This window comes from Carlito syrichta, unplaced genomic scaffold (assembly GCF_000164805.1).
Source record: "Carlito syrichta isolate Samal-C Ts95f unplaced genomic scaffold, Tarsius_syrichta-2.0.1 Scaffold95507, whole genome shotgun sequence".
NCBI lineage: Eukaryota > Metazoa > Chordata > Mammalia > Primates > Tarsiidae > Carlito > Carlito syrichta.
The window spans coordinates 99,494-107,200 of NW_007039603.1; positions in this window are offsets into that span (position 1 = coordinate 99,494).

The following is a 7,707-nucleotide window of genomic DNA, read 5'->3' on the forward strand; positions in this document are numbered from 1 at the left end:
TGAGCTATTTTTGCATTCCTGGAATAAAGCTGATTTGATAGTGGTGTTTTGGTATGTCGTTATTTTATTTAGGGAGTAAAATTCTATATTAACAAGTGCCCATAGAAGTGCCTCCTTACCTCTTTAACATCATAGCATGGTCGACTCTACTTGGCTGCCCAACTGCTTTAGGAGGCAAAGATGACAGTAAACGAATAATCCAACCACTGGATGGATGCCAGTGTGGCGTGGCACATTTGTTGGCAAACTCTTATTTATTATTTTTGTAAGTGTGAAGTATCTTTCCCAATTTGATACAGGATTATATTACCCTTGTGAATAAACTTGAATGTTTTTTCTTTTTCTACAATGTAAATAACTTTTGACACAAGATTTACTTAAACAGGTGGTAATATTCACCAATAAAACCATTTTATCTTGGTGCTTACTTGGGGTTAAAAATTTAAATCTTTCAATTTCTTTTATAATCAGTTTATCCAAGTTTTGCACCTCTTCTGGAGTCAGTTTTGTCAAAACTTGTCTGTTTCATCTGAATTTTCAAATCTATTGATTGGAAGATACATGTAATATTGTCTAATGTGTATTTATTTTTTGTACATGCAGCTATATACCTTTTAAATTCCTTTTTCTAATAGGTCTTTCCATAAGTTTGTATAGTTTATTTTCAGTTGTCTTTTTTTATGCCAAGTGAGTTTTAAGTATAATTTTCTGCTTTCGCAAATTTCTTCTTTTTACATTTTTTGATTTTGTTTGATTTTTTCTAGATTCTTTAGGTGAATGCTTAGTTTGCTTTTCAATCTTTCTTATTTTCTATTTAATGCATTTAAATTTTAAATGCTAATCCAAATACGTAGATAATGATGCCCCATAATTTTTGTGGTTCTTTTCTCACCTTATCTGTAGTTAAAATTTTGTTTTCCTTTTTAATCTAAGTTATTTAGAAGTATATATATTTCATTGTGGTTAGGTTTTAGTTAATACTTTGTATGTCTATGCTTTTTTCTTAATTACTACTAATACTGTCTCGTGGATGAAGAATATTTCTTGCATGAGTTATACATTTTGAGACAGTTTCTTTGTATCCTATATGTAAAACATTTTAAATAAATATTTTATGGACAATTGAAGCAAAATATATTTTATTTTTGTTGGGATAAATATATGTTTCTACATTGTAAATAAAATTTGTTCATTGTTACTCAAATTTTCTATTTTTGCCTTCTTGATCTAAATTTTCAATTAAAGTCTGTGAAATATCTCGCTTCATTGTTTTATCAAAATCTCCTATTTCTAACTTTTTTGACTTTACATATTTGAAATAGTTTTTCAGTGCATTAAGTTGTATCATTGTCTTATTGGATTATATACAAGGGGAGACCCAAAAAAAACCCAGAACTATTTTTTGGAAGATGGGGACCCTTGCAATACAGGCTTCCCCCGCTAGGTAGGTGTTCTAGGCACCCATCAGCATCATTGTACCAGCTAGCCTTGTTGTGAGAGGCTGCGTTCAGCTACAGTGTATTATTTTTGGAGATTCTTCAGCATGTTTGCTCATTTCATAATGGGTGATTTACGACCACACCTACCCACTGAGTATTCAGCAGTTTTTGAACAAAAGCGGCATGATCCCCGTTCTCCATCTCCCCTATTCACCTGATCTTGCCCTGAGCGACCTTTTTGTTTCCCTAGAAGAAAAAAGACCTCAAAGGGAAATGTTTTGCTGATGTGGCAGAGGTGAAATACATGACGGCAGAAGCACTAAAAGGCATCAAAATTGACAAGTTCAAAAACTGTTTTAAGCAGTGAAAAATATGTCTTGACAAGTATATTACATTAAACTGAGAGTACCTTCAAGGTAACTGAAGTTTGAACATGTAAGATAAATATACAATTTTGGGGGGTTCCCTTTGCATTTTAGTTCACAAAGATGACTTTTTTGACCCACTTAATGATTTTTGCCTTGACTGTTTCTACTACCTCTACTTTATTTCTGTTAGTATTTTTCTGGCATATCTCTATTAATTCCAGTATTTTCTACTTTTCTGTTTTGTTTTGAGAGTGTCTTTTCAAAACAGTGCATGATTTGGTGTGTGTCATCTGAGAATGTCTGCCTTTTAATTCACAAAGCTTTCACATTTCTTATAATTTAATGAATTCATTAATTTTTCTGTCATTGTCTTTTTAATTTCTTATTGCAAGCTTTTCTAAAGTGCATGTGCTTTTTCCTATACTGGTTTAAAAGTTTGAAATATCATTTCTACTAGTGATTACATTGAGATGGATGCATACACACATGTATATTTTACTCATTATATGTTTTTATACTATTGGAAATTTGAAAGTGAGTATGTGATACCTTTGTAATAAAAAATAGAGAAGAAACATCTGCTTTTGGTTTCTTCTTTGCCAATCTCAATCTCTTCGCTAAAGCTATCATCTAAATTATATATCTTTTCACCAAGCTCCCAATCTCTCACTGTTCCTTTCCATTCTCTTTATTGCTAACAGATCAATCTCCTTAAATATCATTATATCATGTCACCCAAAAACTTAGAATTCTGGTTTCCTAATTAAATCTAGACTTCTACTTGTGGCATTGAAGTCCCGCATGAACTTCCCTACATAATCATTTCTCTTTTCTTGCTCACAGATCATCTACTCAGACTGATTTCCTCACTACCTCATACATTAATATCTGTTCCTCTCTTTACTTTGATTTACTTTGTTTTTTATAATTTTTCTGTTTTCTGAGTCCTATCAAATCACTGGTCTTGGAAAATTTGTTATTCTGTCCTAATGGTTTTCCATGAGGGAACATTCTACATTTTCAGAAAGGAGAAATGGTCTGACCACAAGATTGTGGGAACAAACTTCGTTTTTTAATCCCAAACCTTCAAGTATCTGCTGCTTATTGAAGAGATATTTTGACCATGTCCGAAAATGATTCAACTTTGAGAATGATGTTCAGCCCCTCACCCCAAACCAGAGGTTTCCTTACATTTCTACCTTGGTAACAGTACTGACCTCTATCACCTCATTTTAAACCTTTTTTCCAGTTTTGTACTTTTTGAATCCTTAGCAGAGGAAAGAGCAGAGCAACTCCCACTTTTCTGGAGTTGGTTGGGTCAAATTAGCATTTAGTCCATGATCTCGAGCTCTGGAAATTTCTTTCAATTTCTCCAGGAATGAGGCCTCAACAGAGCCTTTGTTACTATTTCAGTCAGTGTGGCCCTTCCTGTCCTGAAATGGAGCTAGGAATGAGGTAGGCATTGAAAAAGCGTTTAATACTGATATCGTGAATTAATTCTCCACAGTGTCTCTACCCCAGCAAAACAAGGTCTTCCGCATAGTTTTTATGTTCACATTTTCCCCCTCCACCTCCCCTAAATGACTCTATCGCTGGAGTTCCTAGCAGGGAGGACAGCTGCAAGGAATACTGCCCTCGTGAGGTAGAGTTTTGCTGGACCAAGACAGCTGAGTTGTTGAACCACGGTCCCTTTTCTAGATTTTAAACTAATTTTGTTTGTTTACACTGTGCTATGTCTATTTTAGGACTTTTACTTAAAGTTTTTTTTCTAATTTGATAGCCACATAACCAGTAGTTACTGAGACAATATGTTTTTCTGGAGACCTCTGTTAGCACCAAGTCTTTTTGTTTCTTATATGCATTTCTCGCATTTAATGAATATAGCACATACTTTTTTTCCCTAAAGAGTGGTATAAAATCTGTTTAAAATAATTCAACAAAGCTTCTCTTGGGTACCTAGGATTTCTGGGAACTGCTAATGTTCGTACAAGATGGGGTTCTGACACATCAAAACTCACTGCTATAACACCACCTTATAATATGTAGACATTATGCCAGTATTTATAAAGAAATTGCACACTGTATCTGCCTCCATTTTGAACCATGCTCAACATCAAAAATATCCTGTTTTCATCAGCAATGTGATAAATTTGACAATGCCCAAGTGCCTGTGCAATATATATTCCTAAGTTTATAGTAGCTGCAGAAATACACAGATATAATTTCATATTCAGACTTAGGTGGACCCAATGAAGAGTTTGAAGAATGTAATCAGACATGCATTTTCTGCAACCCAGGCCCTGACCCTTGGTTGGAGTTGATAGCTAACTACAGTTCTTTGTATTTCTGCCCCAATTCAATGACATATATAACTTGTTTCTTGCTTACCTCATGTTGTTTTCTTAAGCATCATCATGCACTTTGGGCCTTTTGTGTAGACCACTGGTTTTAGGTGGCCCGATTACCCTTTTAAAATTCAAATTTTCTCAAACCAGCAGGAGCAATTTTAAGCTGACTTCTGTATCATCACTTTCAGTCATCATTGAAAATATCCTCACTTCTTCACAAGAACAGGAGGTTCCAAGCCCATTTTAAAACATGCTACTCTCTAAGGAACCCAGTTTTGTTTTAGTGAAAAATTGAGAGACTAAACTCAGGATGCCAGAAGTCGAAATTATTTCACACAGGTGCTTGGGGTAGAACAGGGTAATATAGGGGCTACTATCCACTTTCATGATATATCAAAAATATTTATTTTTTTCAAAAACATACCAAAAGTTCACATGGTTGCTGTTAAGTCATTTCTTTTTACCCTGTTTGATGTGAATTGATTAATCCAAGTCCTCATTTGTTTTTTGTGTTGCCACATTTTCTCTTTTTCTGGTGACTTTATTAAAACATGCTATGTGGCATAAAATCATATCATGTTTTCAAATTGTAATTTGTGTTCTCCTCATTCTCAATTTAGTAGTCTTCATTTTTTACAAGCTTATGTTTCTTGAAAGTGTTCACAAATTGTGTAGCTTCAGATAATCTTCATTGCTATCACTCAGACCCCAGTTATCTGCAAAGATAAACCCACATTTTCCTTTTGAGTATACAAAGACCATACATAATTCAAAAAGAGTATCATACAGTTTTATCAAAGTTCCCTTTACTGATTTATTTTGACGGAAACTGATGTTTTTATTGCATACAGGCAGCTTTAATGATGAACTTTAATTTCATAAAGGCCTTTAATAAATGAAGATATTTATTATCTTCTTTTCTATTTTAAAGATGTGGAGTACAATTCAGGACTGGGTACATAAATGGTTTTTGTACTGGTGGAGTTTGGGCCTCCCATTGGACCTCACTTAGCCTGGATTAGGATCAGACACCCTTACTGACGTTATGTCCCTCCGCCCTGGCAGTGCTCCATTACTGCCAATCCCTTTCTTGTAGTATTATGACAGATGTTCAGGGTCCACTTATGAGCAAGAACATGTGGTACTCAGTTCTTTGTTTCTGTGATAGCCGTCTGAGTATGATAAGACTCTAAATCCATCCAAGTTTCTGTGAAGTCCATATATTTTTCCTTCTTTATGGCTGCATAATAGTCCGTCATGTATATGTACCACTTTTTTTTAGTCTCTTTACTAGCTCATCTTTGAAAATGGCAATTAAAAATACTAGAAATGTAGCCACATTAATATAAAATATTATCAGACATTAATTTTTTTAGAGATTTCAAGTGAAATTATTTGTGTGTACTGGTATAATTCACAATATTATTTATCATAAGCACCAACTTATAAAACCAGAAAATGAAGATAACAAACTTCAGTTGCAAATTTATGTTCAGCTCAGATTTATTTACCACTCAGTGCATTCAGTCTGGTACAACAAAATATGATAAATTGAGTGAGTTATAAACAACAGAGATTTATTTCTTATAGTTCTGGAAGCTGGAAAGTCCAAATCAAAGCAGATTCAGTACCCTGTGAGGGTCCACTTTCTGGTTCATAAATGACACCTTCTAGCTGTGCCCTCAAATAGTGGGAAAGAGGCCTCTCTGGGGCCTCTTTTTATTTTATTTTATTTTATTTTAGTTTAGTTTAGTTTAGTTTAGTTTAGTCTTAGGGGGTACAAATGTATGTTCCTTACAGGGACATAATGTATAGTGGTGGAGATTGGGTCTCCAATGGCCCATTCCCCAAATAGTGAACATTGTACCCCATAGGTAATTTCTGAAGCCTCTCCTCCCTCCCCTCTCTCCCACTTATTGTTGTCCCTAGTATTTATTATTTCCATCTCTGTGACCATTGAGCTCCCACAAAGGGGACCCTTTTATAAGAGCACTAATCCCACTTATGAGGGCTCTGTCCTCATATCCTAATCACTTTCCAAAGGATCCATCTTCTAATAGTATTGCACTGGTGATTGGGTTTCAACATATACATATTTTAGGGGCCACAAGCATTCAAACCTATTACTTACCCTTCTTTTTATAACCTCCTCCCCATCCCAAAATATTGGTATTTTATCAGGGTTTCTTATAAAAACAAGGACAAAACAACCATTTAAGGTGTTAGTGCAAAGATCAATTCCTTTAGTTGATTAAGTTATACCATATCTATAAGCCCTATGTTGAGTTTAGTGGTAACTTAATGATCACCACAGAAAAGAGAAACCAAGTTACTTTCTTCCAGATTACTTGGTTGCTAGCACCTGTATTACCTCCCCATTGCAGTACAATAAACCACTTCAAATTTCATGGCTTTAATCAATAATTCTTTTTTCCTCCTGAGCCTATGAGTCAGCTGGACATTTCTCATCTTGGTTAGACTCACTATGTGTCTGCAGTCAGCTGTGGTTAAGGTAGGAAGTTCTGTTCACTTGACTGGACTTTCTTACAAATAACCAAGCTCCTATCCACATGGTCTTTCTTCCTCCAGCAAGCTAGTCCAGGCTTGTTCTCATAGCATGGCAGAATTTCTGGAGGGAGAACAGAAGTGTACAAGGCCTACTGAGGTCTACAGGTGGAAATGACATACCATCACTTTTGCCACGTTCAGTTATCATCATTGTAAGGGTCACCACAGTTCTATTGTTCTTCATGAATCTTGGCTCTGCCCTTTGAGACAATCTCAGATATTCTCTCTTTTTTTTTTTCCACCTGTCATCGTATATTTAGAAATAAAGTGTTGGAAGATATACCTTTTCAACAACTTCCTCAATCTACTCTTAGTTCGTAACGACTTGGGGGCCCAAAAATCTCTTTGCATTTTGAATTCTTCAGTCCCCTTTAGATTACAGACAACACTTTTACAAGTACAATCCCTCAACTTTTTTGTAAGTTTTCTATGAATCTGAATCAACTTCATTGGGCAAAAGCAACACCTACAAATGTTTTTGAGACAAGCATTCTCTCCCCATGTAATCATATCTACTTTGGGCACACTAGTCTGCTGTGGACTAACACTTTTAAGATTCTTGGAGGCCCTTTTGTCTACCTGATATGAGGTACCACCTTAATACTTTCAACATTATTATCAAAGTGTCCTACATTTAAAATTTTGATTGTATCTTTATAATGAGACCATGTCATTTTACAATGCCCTTATCTGATGTTTTATTGGATTTAGGGCCTGGAGGGGAAAAAAAGTATATTTTTCAACCTAGTTAAGTTCTGACTCTTCTATGTCTCCTCAAAATTAGGCTTACAAACTAACCAGTTTTTCTTTGGCTCATCTTTTTCTTACTATACTTTATCATACACATCTGGTAGTAACCAAGTGGCATTTTCAGTGTTCTGCATGGAGATCTCCTTAACTCAATTGACAAGTTCATTTGGAATATTTTCCATCTTCCAATTTACTTCAAGTAACAGTATTTCCAATGATTTTGCTACTGTATAA